The 13645-nt window shown below is 48.4% G+C and overlaps 1 protein-coding gene and 1 pseudogene across 3 annotated transcripts in view; both read left to right on the top strand.

Moving 5' to 3' along the window:
- The window catches only part of LOC144237736 (small ribosomal subunit protein eS25-like), an 11106-nt pseudogene extending 10960 nt beyond the window's left edge, over positions 1-146 (top strand).
- Positions 1-13645, top strand: part of PC (pyruvate carboxylase) — a 99215-nt gene that overhangs the window by 304 nt on the left and 85266 nt on the right. For 2 of the 3 annotated variants that reach the window (XM_077771434.1, XM_077771436.1), the window contains exon 2: positions 4375-4411. The gene's annotated coding sequence lies outside the window, so the exon portion shown is untranslated. Of the gene's footprint in view, positions 1-322; positions 422-4374; positions 4412-13645 lie in introns of those variants that run through there. The other variant, XM_077771437.1, reaches the window with a different exon arrangement.

Genomic DNA, 13645 nt, shown 5'->3' with positions numbered 1-13645 from the left:
GCCCGCGCGCTCGCTCCCGGGACTCTACTCCCGGACCCCGTCCCGCCTCCTCTCCAGGTTTCGTCCGCGCGGGCGCAGCCAGGCCTCCTCCGCCCCGCGTCCCTGGCGGCCTCGTTCCTGTCCTCGGGCCCATTTTGCAGATGTAGAAACTGACGCACGCAGTCCCCGAACGCCTCCCGCGAGGTCCCCGAGGGTTCGAGCCCAAGTCCGTCAGAATTCGGAGGCCAGGCTCTCCCCAGCATCCTGGAAGTTATTCAGTTCGGAAGAAAGCCGGGGCTTGCCAGACGGGAGGGCCTCCGTGTCCCAGGTGCCTGCACGCCGCCTCCCTTAGGGGTTCTCCTGATCACCCTGTCGGGCATTCTCGGTTCCACTGAGTTCCGGATGAGAAGCGGTGATTCGCCCGAGGCTGCTCAATGAGGAGGTGGGGCTGGCCTCAACCCGTTATTCCACAGCTTTCTGCAGTTTACAAAGTAGGCTGGCCCGCGGGGGGCGGTCCGGGAAGTGCCCTCCTGGGCACGGAATTCGGAGCCCTGGCTTTGAGGACCTGCCATACAGGTTCTTAACCAGCGGGACTTGCTTTATGTGCTTTTGAGAAAGTTGTTTCACCTCCCGCGAACTCTTTCCTCATCTGGCAAGCGCGCGGGTTGGGCCAAGTCCCTTGGTTCCCAGGTTTGAAAGTCTTAAAAATCGGATTGTTCATTTTGCGTAGAAAGGAGGCCGGGGTTCATTGTCCCCATTTTGCAGCTGAGAAAATCGAGGCTCCAGGAGGTACCGGTATTTGCCCCATCACAATGAGAGCCTCTAGAGTCTTTGCCAAGAGGTCTTTGCCTTCCCTGCTGCCAGCTGCCCTGCCACCCCCCCTGCCCTGCAGACACTTAGGGTGGGGGTGGATGTCCCCAACATTTGTAGTTACTCTCAGGGACAGCTTTTCTGTTTGCCCTTTCTTCATCCTAACTCTCGAACTCTCCATCGCGTTCTTTTGCACAGCTCCCATGTTGGGAGCCTTCGAATGGGCGTTGAGGGAAGGCTTGGGAGGTGAGGTTAATCCTTGACCCAGGACTGCTGGCAAACCGGGGAAAGAAAAAAACAGAATCTTGTTTCTTAAGCAGCGAGTCAGCATTGCAACAGATATTGCAGAGAGCCCTGTGTGGCTGAGGTATGGCCTCTACGGGGACGGGGACGTGCTAAGGGGAAGTTCAGTAAAGGCCGCAAATCAGGGCAAACCACACACTAAGGCCAGGGAGAGGAGAAATGGGCTAGACCGGGACTGGACTGGCGCTGGACTGGGGAAGGCTTTATGGGAGCAGGTGAGTCATGAGCCTCCTTCAGTGATTGGCAGTGAAAAGGCAGTGATTGGATTTGTGCCGTCCAGGTTTTATTCCGGAGGAGAGGTGAGTTTTCAGCGACTAGGACCTGCAAGAGAAAGGCTGAGGAATGTGGGGGAAAAACCACTTGCCAGCTGAGTAGAAATCTGGCCACTTTGAAGAGGCCTCCCCAAGAGCTGTAAGGAGGCGAGGCCAGGGCATTTGCTACCGTGCAGCGAAGTCAGAAGCGAGACTGGGTTGCAAAGGTGCTGGGTTGGGCCCCGAGGGCCCAGCTCCCGGTTGCATCTGTGTTCCAGGGAGCAGCTTGTGAGTAAGCGGCCTGTGTTTCTCGTTGGCTGCCCTGCCCTGTTGGAAGGGGCTTTGCTTAGTATAGTTGCTCAATACCTGTTTGTCTAATTGAATTAGGTTGGCCAAAGTTTCCACGGTTGGTCCCAAAGTCCCCTCTGTGCCTTATTTCTAGTTCTTTCTCCCGGCGCCTGCTCCAGCTTGATGGACCCTCTCTGCCGGTTCTCGCTCCCGGGATCATCCTTCAGGGAGGTTAGCCCAGGTGGCCATGGCCTCTTGCACTCTGGCTGCCTCTGATGTAGCGATACAGGCTGCTTGCCCCTCCCCCCCCCTTTTTTTTGGTCCTGCGCCTAGCTTTTTCCTTGTCTGGCTGCTGGCACCCCAGTAACCCGGGGGCTGTGCTAGGTGCCAGTCCTCCCAACACTGCTCACAGAGGCCCAGGGACCATAGCAGCGTGGACCTCAGATCAGGGTCATTGCAAGTTGCAGGTCTCTGTGTCCTTCTGCCCTGTACCTGTTGACACATTTCAGGTGAATTACTGGAAATGGCTCAAGTTGGAAACCAGGGAGGAAGGAAGGGTGGAGGTTGGGGAACCAGGAAAGGAGTCCCGTTTGGGAGCCGCAAGGATGATTGTCATACGGCAGTGAATCTGGGAGGAAGGCCCCGGGCGGGCCCCAGATCCAGCAGATCTGTGGTGCGCACTCTCCCGCGTAAGCTGGATGCCTCACCAAGTCCGCGTTTTCTTCGAGGATTAACGTGGGCCTTCTTTTTGGCTGCCTCCTAACAGCATCTGACCCTCTTCTGGGTCCTTTTTTTTTTTTAATTATGTTTTTAATGTTTATTTTTGACAGAGACAGAGCACGAGTTGGGGGAGGGGCAAAGAGAGAGGGAGACAGAACCTGAAGCAGGCTCCAGGCTCTGAGCTGTCAGCACAGTCCCCGACGCAGGGCTCGAACCCACGAACCGTGAAATCATGACCTGAGCCGAAGTTGGCTGCTTAACCCACTGAGCCCCCCAGGTGCCCCAAGAGCCCCTACTCCTTTTAAGCCGAGAGAGTGCCCGCTTGGCGGCTGGATTCTCACCAGGGACATCCTTTACAGAAGTGGGCCACTTGGCCTGCGTGCTCTGAGACCTCACCTGGGCCCGGCTGACCATCCCTCGGTGTCTTTGCCCCACAGCTGCCTGTGGTCTCAGTCGTGGGCACACTGCCAAACCGCCAGAGGGGTAGGACATGGTAGAGGGCAGTGACCATTTCCTCTCGCCTACTGAATACAAAGATGTGATCCCGTCTGCTGGGCTTCTTTTTCCGTTGACACCAAAGGTACCCTCTCCTGCCTCAGCCCTCACCCGAGACCGCTCGCTGTGGTCCCGGACTTGTGCCCTCGGGTCCTGTCTCCACCCTGGTTCCTCGGTGACGTTTGCTGCAGGCTTTTTCCTCTTACCGTGTCCTGGCAAAATGAAATTCCTCAAGACTCAGGCTTCCCTGGATTTTCCCAAATATATTCCAAATCTATTCCGTTGGATGTGGGCTGTCTCTTTTAATAATAATAATAATAATGATAAATGATTTGTTGTTATTCATCCTAAAAGCCGACCCTTACTGAGCTCTTCCTGCAGGGCAGCAGGGGTCCTGCCAGCCCCACACACGCGTTACGGCATTTGCTCATCACCACGACCGCACGGCGGAGGGACAGTTAGGTCCTCATGTGCGGGTCCGCCCAGGCTGCCGGGCTCCGAGTCCCTGCTTGGCTCCCTCTCGTGTGTTCCCCCGCTTTCATCCTCTGTTAGCTAGTCCTCGACCAATTTTTGGCCTTTTGGGAACAGATCCCATGCCTTCTGGCAGGCTGCCTCATATAACGTATGTGTTTGATAAATATTTTATTGATTTGAATGCCCCGAAATTCATTTTTAGCCTTGACACAATCTATCGGGGCCACTGAGCTCCTTAGAACATGGATTCCGCCCATTTGATGGGTTGCTGGCCCGTGTCTCCAATTTGCTCTTTACTGGCCAGTGGCTAGAGCTGACAGGTGTGGCCTTTCAAAAGCAGGTGGCCTGTAAACTCTGAAAGCGATGGGCTTCCCTGGCCTAAACTAGGGGCGTGGTGCTCTCCTGTGTGGCTGTGTTATCTCTGCAGGAAATTGCAGACCTATCAGCTCTCAGGTCGGTTCTTAATTAGTGTCAAGTTGCTTAGTGAGATAGGAACCAGGCTCAGAGACTCCAAAGGGGAGGTAGCTCCTGGAGGATTCGAGACAGCTCTGCAGAGAAACTGGGCCTGTGGCTGGATGGAGGTGGGCGGAAAGAGGAAGCGTGTCAGATGCAGCAAAAGTTAATAGAACTTCTTGTTCTTGTGTAGCGGGTGCCAGAAAAGGGTTTTACTTAAACACCTCTTACTAAGCCCGTTGGCTCACGTCTGAGAGCGTCCTTTGTACCAGGCTTGGTGCCAGTGCTTTTGTGCGTGCCACCTCATTGGGAACCCCAGGAGCTTGGTGGTGGTATTATTCCCATTTCACAGATGAGGAAACAGGCTTTGAGTGGTTACGGGAATGGGTGGCCGAGCAGCCAAGGTGGAGCCCAGACAGTTGGACGGGAGCCAGGGTGCTGTGAGCCCTGTACTGTCTGGTTCCCCTCCACCCCCGGCCGGCCGCCTGGAATGGGAGCAAAGCAACAGTTCCCTGGGTTCTGACTCTGTTCTTGCCACCCCTAGGGTCTCTGGGGGTGCCTGGAGAAGGGAGAATAACACTTCTTTTTTCCTTTACTTTAGATAGCAGCTGCCTCTGAGAGCTGACAGGACACTGAAGGTAAGTCTGTGCCTGAGTCCAGGCCTGTGGGATGTGAGCCGCAGCACGTCGTAGATTTTAGTAGTCCCGGCGTGTCGCTCATCAAGTTCAATAAATAAAAAAGGCCAAGCTCTAAGTTTTGGAAAATATAAGCAAGTCCTCGCCTGTTCTTGATCTCTCTCGGGGAACAAGGGAAAGTGACATCTGGCTCCCCGGGGGCCCCAGTTGGTAGCCGGCCACCTCAGCAGGAGGCCTTACTTCTGGAAGGTGTGGCTAGGGAAGCTGGTCAAGGGGAAGGTGGCCAGGCGGCTCAGGACCACCAGAAGCATGTCTAGGGCTGTGCAGCCTCTGAGAAGACCCCTTAAGTCAATGGTACCCCAGGGAGCTGGGCAGTGGGGGCTCATGGAAGTGTGGAGCCGGGCACGGGAGGTGGCCCTGTCAGCCAGCCATCAAAATGTTTGACGTGGGTTTCCAGACAGTGACACCCAGCCTTTGGGAGCCGCAGTGATGAGGAGGCGGAGGGGTGAATGGTAGACCTTTCACATAGTGCTCAGGCAGCTCTGTCCTGTATAACCGCCTGCTTCCCCCTCCCCCCAGCTTTCCGCTGGGGTGCTGATCTGCCTGCCTCTCCTCGGCCTAAAGCCAAGGCCCTCGGGGCGGGGTCCACCTAATGATCCAGTCCTGTCTCCCGCTGCAGGACCGCATGAACGTCCCAGCCAGGCGCGATGCTCGCTCTGTGTCCCGCATTCTCCCTGCATTTCGGACACTGATAACACTGCTCTGTCCCGTATCCACGGGCAGGCCGGTAGCTCTCATTTCATAGCCCGGTGCCCTGGGGACTTTGTGGCTCAGGGACCACTTTCCTCGGAGCTCACGGTCTGTGGTCAGAGTGCAGATTCCTTTGCATCGGGATTTTTCTTGGGTTTCCACCCACTGTTTAGGGACTTTTCTCAGATGACGCTTCATGACCCAGGAGTTGTTCTGCTTTCTGAGATGTTCCCACACTCCTCTCTTGTCTTAAGTCTTGGACCAGATGTGGCCATTTCCACTCTAGCATTGTGTTTGCTTTGAAAAGCGGCTGGAGATGGGGGTACCCGTCTGGCTCAGTCCGTAGAGCATGCGACTCTTGATCTCAAGGTCTTGAATTCAGGCGCCATGTTGGGCATGGAGCGTACTTAAGAAACAACAACTTCTCATCACATGAATGGCTGGTGGAGTAAAGGCAGATGGGTACGGAGTGGAAAGGGCTCTGGACTTTGACTCTGCCCTCCACAGAGTTTCCACTGCCCTGTTCTCTCTGCTTGCGCTCATCTTCCTCTTCCTTGGTTGTTAGCGTTGAATGGTCTTGCTCTTCCCTGCATCCCTGTGAGGAGAAGTGGGAGAGCTGGGCGAAGGCCCCAAACCACCTGTCTTGGGGAGCTGAGAAATTGGGGCCCGGAGAAGGCTGATCAGCAGAATCCAAGATTCTGACCTTACCCTGCTTTTTAAAGAGTATCTTCTTTTATTGTGTATCTTTCCCCAAGTCCATCAGTAGCAAGGGAACATGATTGCCCAGAAGAGCTGCCTCGTACTGGGTCATCTAATTTGTTAAAGCCTGTCTGGCACTTCATCTGTAAGTCCTGATTTCCCCAGAGTTTTGCTTAGTTATCGGGACAAAGGCTGCCATACAAGGTTGCTACCCTGCTCTCCTCCTCTGCTGTTTCCTTGGTAATCCTGGAGGGAGAGGGATGAAGTTTTGTTTTGTTTTTTTAAAGCAGTATGCCAGAGGTGTAACTGAGGTCACCCCAGCACCCCCTAATTGCTGTGTCCCTTAGCTCCTCATCCTGATTTGCCTGCAGGTCAGAGAAGGGGTGGGTCGCATATCCAAGACTGCTCCAAGTACATTTCCACCAGCTGTGCGTGCAGTGGGGCCACGCTCCACATGTGGCCGGTCCCCTCCCAACAGACTTCCGTCCCTGGCTGAGGCCGTAGGGAAAATTCCGTGATCCAGCTGTGCTGAGTCATGTTGGTCTCTGAGGATATGTGTGTCACCTTTCCCATGCCTGTCACTAGCCAGCCGGTGTCTAGGAAAGGCGCAGTGACTCCCGGAGTGGCATCATGCTGCTAATCTGTTGTATTTGCACATCACTCGGTGCTTCTCCGAGGGCTGTTTGTCAGTATGAAATTTATTAATATGAAATCATTAATAATAAATGTTTATTCTGGATTCCTCTCTTATGGATGAGGAAACTGAAGTCCAGAGAGACTGAGTGACTTGGTGAGTTCAGGTGACAGGAATGCCTGGGTGTGGTTTCTGATGCCACAGCCCTCCCCTCCCCCTGAGCTTTTGTGTGATGTAAAGATTGTTTGGAAGTTACTTTGGTTGAAAAAAAAATTGATTTTTAACTTGTCAAAGTTACAAACTCAAGACAACTTCTTCCTTTGAGAGCTAGTCTTTTGTTATTTTAAAAATTATTTATTTTTTAATGTTTACATATTTAATCTGTATACCCAGTGTGGGGCTTAAGCCCATGACTCCAGCAAGCCAGGCATCCCAAGGGCTAGTCTTTTCTTTTCCTTTTAACTTAAAAAAATTATTTTTTAATGTTTATTTTTGAGAGACAGAAAGAGCACGAGTGGAGGAGGGGCAGAGAGAGAGGGAGACACAGAGTCCTAAGTGGGCTCCAGGCTCTGAGCTGTCAGCACAGAGCCTGATGTGGGGCTCGAACTCATGAACCATGAGGGATCATGGTCTGAGTTGAAGTCAGACTGTTAACCAACTGAGCCACCCAGGCGTCCCTAGTCTTTTCAATTTAGCTTTTAAGTGTAGCCTACAGATCTTTCTGTTCTATTTATGATTCTAGAAAATTTTAACAGTTTGAAGAGACCTTTTGATTAATACTTGATTCCATTTGCAACCTTAACTCATTTGAAAATTGTAAATTGAATTTATAAATTACATTCAACTTTAATTGTTTAATACTTCCAGTTCTTCTGCTTAGCAAACATGCTTTAATAATTCCTGTAAATCTAATAAATTAAACTGACTGCTAACTTGTCTTAAATATCCTGATACTGTTTTATGTTTTACCATTTTGAAGCTATTCTCTTCACTTTATCGAGGTATTTTTAACATAATAAATCGCGCATATTCAGTGTATGATGTGTACGTTTCTCCGTGTGTATTCACTTGTGTAACCGTAAGGTAACAGTTAAGACCGTGAACGTATCAGCTCCTAAAGTGTCCGCATGGCCCTTGGTAATTCCTCCCCCGACAGCCCTGCTTCTCCATCCCCAGTAATCACTGAACTGCTTTCTGTTACTATAGACTAGTTTGCATTTATGGAAATTTTACACGAGCGGAGTCCTATAGCATGTATCCTTCTTTCTCTGGCTTCTTTTACTCAGCGTAATTATTTTGTGATTTGTCCATGTTGTCATATCCATCGGTATTTTCCCTTTTGTTTCAGAGTAGTCTGTTATGTGGCTACCCCATCGTTTGTTTTCCATTCACCTGTCTTCAGGCATTTCAGTTGTTTCTGGGTTTGGTGGTTCTAAGTAAAGCTGCTATGAATGAAGGCTTGTAGGCATTGGTTTCTTTTTGTCTTGGGCATGTGTATAGGAGTGAGTGTCTAGATCATTGGGCAGGTGTATGTTTGACTCCAAGTACCCAACCTTCTTCCAAAGTGGCCACGCCATCTGACTTTTCCAACAGCAGCGGGTGAGAGTTCCAGTCTCTCCACATCCTCACCGACATTGGATATGGTCGGTCTGTTGAACTTTAGCCATTCTAGAAGCTGTGTTGGTGTCTTATGGCTTCATTGTGAATTTCCTTGGTTACGAATCCTGTTGAGCATCTTTGAGCTTCTTCATCATCTGGCATACTGATTTAATTTAATTTATTTATTTGTTAAATATTTGGGAGAGAGAAAGAGAGAGACAGAACATGATTGGGGGAGGGGCAGAGAGAGAGGGAGACAGAATCTGAAGCAGGCTCCAGGCTCTGAGCTGTCAGCACAGGGCCTGACGTGTGGCTCGAACCCATGAGTCACGAGATCATGATCTGTGCTGAAGTTGGGCACTTAACCGACTAAGCCATCCAGGTGCCCCCCGATTTTAAACTTAATAAAATTTCTACTTAAAATCATGTCTGAACCAGTTACTCAGTTGCATATTATAATTGGAATCTTGAGACTGACTTGTTATTCTGAACAGATTAAATTCCCTTGAATTAAAGTATATAAAAGAACAGATAGACACAGATTTCTTAACACAAAATGATAACTATAGCTTTTTATTTTCTTAGGCATGTTTATTCTTAATGCTTTATCTTCCTGGAATTGAAGGCAAGAAACAATGCTATGATTTTAAACTACAGTAAATTACTTTCCTAAGCAACTTCAGGAGTTTTGTTCTCAACCAGATGCCATTTCTTTAGAATTCAAGAGATTCCTGGCCAGGGTGAAACTAGATCTTTACCTTTGAGTCCCAACTGCTAGGCAGAGCCTGGATTCATTGCTGTTTTGCCTCCAAATATTTGGGGATGGCCTCAGATTGAAGCATCATATTGCCTAATCTTCTCGGGGGACCCGTGTACTCTTTCGCCCAGGCTGCCATAACATGTGACTGGACCACTAGATTCAATTAACCTATTTAAGGCTTCATTTCTCACGCACTATGGGCACAAAATAGGTGGGATTAAAGTACAAGACAGGTGGAATTGAGAACCTGTGTATCTTCCAAGGCTTTGTCTGATCAAGTGGCTGTAAAATGGGGCCACTGATCCTGTAGTGATCGTCTTTTGAGTCTAGGTCTGGCATTTCCCACCCCACTTTCCCCCACTGCTTCCTACATCAGCTCAAATGAGGAGAAGAGAAGTCTGGTATTTGAGAGTACTGGTGGCTTCTGGTTAGGCTTGGTTACCAAGAGATTCTGGCTCTAAGAACTCACGCCTGCCTTTTCCTTTTCCTTGAGCTCACCTTCCTGGAAATGGTGAGGACTCTTGCTTCTCCTGCACCTTTCAGTGAAGAGCTACCAGTGTCTTTGGAGGGGCCATTACCATCAAATTCTCTTTTTTAAACAAAATTTTTTAAATGTTTATTTTTGAAAGGGAGAGAGAAAGGAAAAGGAGGAGAGAGAGAATGAGGGAGTGGGGGGGGGGATAGAATATCCAAAGTGGGCTCTGCACTCACAGCAGAGAGCCTGATACAGGGCTTGAACTCATGAACTGTGAGATCGTGATTTGAGCCGAAACCAAAGTTGGATGCATAACCAGCTGAGCCACACAGGTGCCCCACCGTCAAATTCTTACAGATTCCGTGTTAGATCATATGTCACTGTGGACTTGCATTCCCATCCCAGTCACTGGGTGTGGCCTCAGGAAACTTGTGGGTGGCAGGTGGCACCTGGGTGAAAATTATTAATGCAGCCTCCCCTCCTGTGATGGCTGATGCTGATGCCGCCCCATATGGGTAAGAGTGAAGGTCTCTGGGGTTCCAAGCAAAGCAAATCTGAATGGAGGACTGTCTTAGATTCCTGCTCTACAGCTTGAAATATAGTCTCTACCTTTGGCTCTGAGTTCCCCCTTCAGGTGGTGAAGCAGCACTGTGTGATAATACAGCATATGAGAGTCTATTAGTGGTGGCAGTGACATCACTGAGTGACAGAATCTTCATTCGGAGACGGGAAAATGTGTTCCATCACAGGGCAGGGCATTATTAAATGGCAGGGGATCTAGAGAAGATAACACCTAAAACTTAAATAAAAAAATAAATGAGGCATCAGGAACAGCAATGTCAGTTCCGGAAATATAACCTAAAGTGTGACAGAGCAAGTATACGATCTAAACTTTTTCTTTTAGCAGAATTTTATAGCAATTTTATAGCAGACAATGGGAAACTGAGGCGTCTGGCTGGCTCAGTCTGTAGAGCTTGTGACTCTTGGTCTTGGCGTTGTGAGTTTGAGTCCCATGTTGGGTTGTAGAGCTTCCTTAAAAATAAAATGTTTTTTTTTTAATGTTTATTTATTTTTGAGAGAGAGAGAGAGAGACAGCGTGTGAGCGGAGAAGGGGCAGAGAGAGAAAAAGACACAGAATCCGAAGCAGGCTCCAGGCTCTGAGCTCCAGGTTTGAGCCCACACATGGGAGAACAGTGAGATCATGACCCGAGCCAAAGTTGGCGCTTAACTGTCTGAGCTACCCAGGCGCCACAAAAATAAAATCTTAAAAAAGAAATAAAATGGGAAACCACCAAAATGTGCGTCAAGAAAGTATTGCCTCACATGCCGCCTGTTCACTGTCATAGAGTGCAGCTTTAAAAATAGCCCGTGTATCCTAATCAACTGTTGCTGTCAATTTATTATTCCAGAACAAGAGCCATGATGCTTTTTCTTGAGGAAGGTATATTATAAAACAGAACATGTAACATCTTCTTCTTGGTTATTTTGCAATGCTCTGCCAGTATTTTTTTCCTGGATGCTGGGATTACAAAATTACATGTTTATAATTTTTTGTTTTGCTGTGTCTTCTAATTTTAGTCAGCTTTAAAAAAATAGAGAAGGGCACAATTTATAATACTATTTAGGGCTCAAAATGAGGGACAGGGTATTTAAGTATGAGAGTTCCTCTGTTCTCCACAAAATTGTTTAGAGGGGATGAAAACCTCTCTTTCTCCCCTCCTTCCTTCCTTCCTTCTTTTTTAAAATGTTTGTTTATTTTGAGAGAGGGCAGAGAGAGAGTCCCAAGTAGGCTCCTGCTGGCAGCACAGAGCGTGACATGGGGCTTGAACCCATGAACCATGAGATCATGACCTGAGCCGAAATCAAGAGTTGGACACTTAACTGACTGAGTCACCCAGGCATGCCTGATAGCCTCTTTCTAAATGCCATACAAGATACAGAATCCTGGGGAATAGTGGAAGAAAGACTTTTCTTAAAAGATGGTCCTCCATAAAGAAATGAAAAAACTGGTAAAAATTATCAAAATCATCTTTTTCAGGGACGCCTGGGTGGCTCAGTCGGTTAGGTGTCTGACGTCAGCTCAGGTCATGAACTCACGGCTCGTGGGTTCGAGCCCTGCATCAGGCTCTGTGCTGACAGCTCAGAGCCTGGAGCCTGCTTCAGATTCTGTATCTTCCTCTCTCTCTCTGACCCTCCCCTGCTCATGCTGTATCTCTCTCTCTCTCAGAAATAAATAAAGCATTAAAAAATTTTTATTTAAAAAAAATCGTCTTTTTTAGAACTCTGGAAATAAAGGCTTGCAGCAATCGAAGGAACATTTATTCAAGAGAAATGGCTGAAACTTGTTTTCAGCAGAAACTAGGAGTCACGCAAACAAACAAGAAAGAGTGGTGCATACACAGGAAAAGCTGTCGATAGAAACTGTTCCTAAAAGGGGCACCAGGGTGGCTCGGTCGGTTACGCATCAGGCTTCAGCTCAGGTCATGATCTTGCAGTTCATGAGTTCAAGCCCCACGTTGGGTTCTGCACTGACTGTGCAGAGCCTGCTTCGGATCCTCTGTCTCTCTCTGCCCTTCCCCTTGCTCGTGCTGTCTCTTGGTCTTTCAAAAATAAGTAAACATTAAAAAAAAAACTGTCCCCAAGAAAGCGCAAATGTTACACTTTTATAAAGAATAAATTTTTTTTTTATAGTTTATTTATTTTTGAGACAGAGAGAGACCGAGGATGAGTGGGGGAGGGGCAGAGAGAGAGGGAGACACAGAATCTGAAGCAGGCTCCAGGCTCCGAGCTGTCTGCACAGAACCTGATGTGGGGCTTGAACCCACCAACCACAAGATCATGACCTGAGCCAGAGTTGGACGCTTAACTGACTGAGCCACCCAGGTGCCCCTAGATTTTAAATCAACTGTGTTTATATATGTCTGAAGATCTCAAGTATGAGAACAGTGCCTTACCAAATAGAAAGGAACATATTTACAGGAAGGAGTGTGAGGCAAGGTGTTATTAGCAAAAGAAAAGAAAGTTACTCCAGACAAGGTCACCTTCCCTTAGGGGGAGAGCAGGGGGTCTTATTAGATGGATTACCTTATTTTCTTCTGGATTTAGAAAGGTCCATGTGACAGATTGATGCTTACCAGAAAATTCCAGATTGATTGGTTTAAGATTCCACTCCTAGAGAGGTTGAAACTGAAAAATTAAAGTCTTGGTTCACTGTCCTAGGGTCAAATGACTCCACTTTGAGCCTGTGGCTTTCTTTTAGCTTTTATTAAAAAAAATTTTTTTTTTCTAATGCTTATTTTATTTTTGAGAGACCGAGAAGGAGCGGGGCAGCGTCAGAGAGAGCAGGAGACACAGATCCAAAGCAGGCTCCGGGTTCTGAGCTGTCAGCACAGAGCCTGACGTGGGGGTTGAACTCATGAACTGAGAGCATGACTTGAACCGGTCAGAGGCTTAATCGACTGAGCCACTCAGGCGCCCCTCCTTTTCTTTAACGTATATATTTTTCATTTTGAAATAGAGATTGAGGGAGTGCAAGTGGCAGAGGGGTAGAGGAAGAGAGAATCTTAAGCAGGCTCTACACTGTCAGCACAGAGCCCAATGTGGAGCTTGAACTCATGAACTGTGAGATCATGACTTGAGCTGAATTCAGATGCTTGACCAATGGAGCCACTTGAGTACTGCTTTCTTTCTTTTTAAAGTAAGCTCCAGGCCCTACATGGGGCTTGAACTCACAACCTGAAGATCAAGAGTCCCGTGTTCTACCCACTAAGCCAGTAGCCAGGTGCCCCTGAGGCTTTCTTTTAAACAACATGTACATAATGGGAGTTCTAGCAGGAGAGGCTGGAGAGAAAGGAGCAGAATGAATATTTGAAGAAATAATGGCCAAAAACTTCCCAGACTGGATGAAAAACAATAATTTGTATTCCGAAGAAGCTCCGTGAACTCCAAATAGGAAAACTCAAAAGAGAGCCTCACCTGGGCACATCATAATCAAAGACTCTTGAAAGCAGCTAGTTAAACAACTCCTCACATACAAGGGATCTTTAATGAGATTAAGAGCTCATTTCTCCCTGCGAACCGTGGAAGAAGTAGGATGAACGTGGATGCCATATGAGGCCGACCTTTAATGTATTTGACCTTCGAGCCTGAGATAGCTCTGACCTCGCCTGTCTTCAGGGACAACCTGTCACTTTAGTCCCTAAATAACAATTACTCAAGGTCTTTTCACACTTGATCTGCAGGAAGTCTTTTACCAAGTTCCCCTCCCACGTATTTCTAAAATACCTAAGGAGTGCTTGTGTGTTTTACCAAGTCTGGAAC

This window comes from Crocuta crocuta, unplaced genomic scaffold, assembly GCF_008692635.1.
Source record: "Crocuta crocuta isolate KB4526 unplaced genomic scaffold, BGI_CrCroc_1.0 scaffold647, whole genome shotgun sequence".
NCBI classification, from domain to species: domain Eukaryota; kingdom Metazoa; phylum Chordata; class Mammalia; order Carnivora; family Hyaenidae; genus Crocuta; species Crocuta crocuta.
Note: the sequence above shows the minus strand (reverse complement) of the source record. Positions and strands in the feature narration are given on the sequence as shown.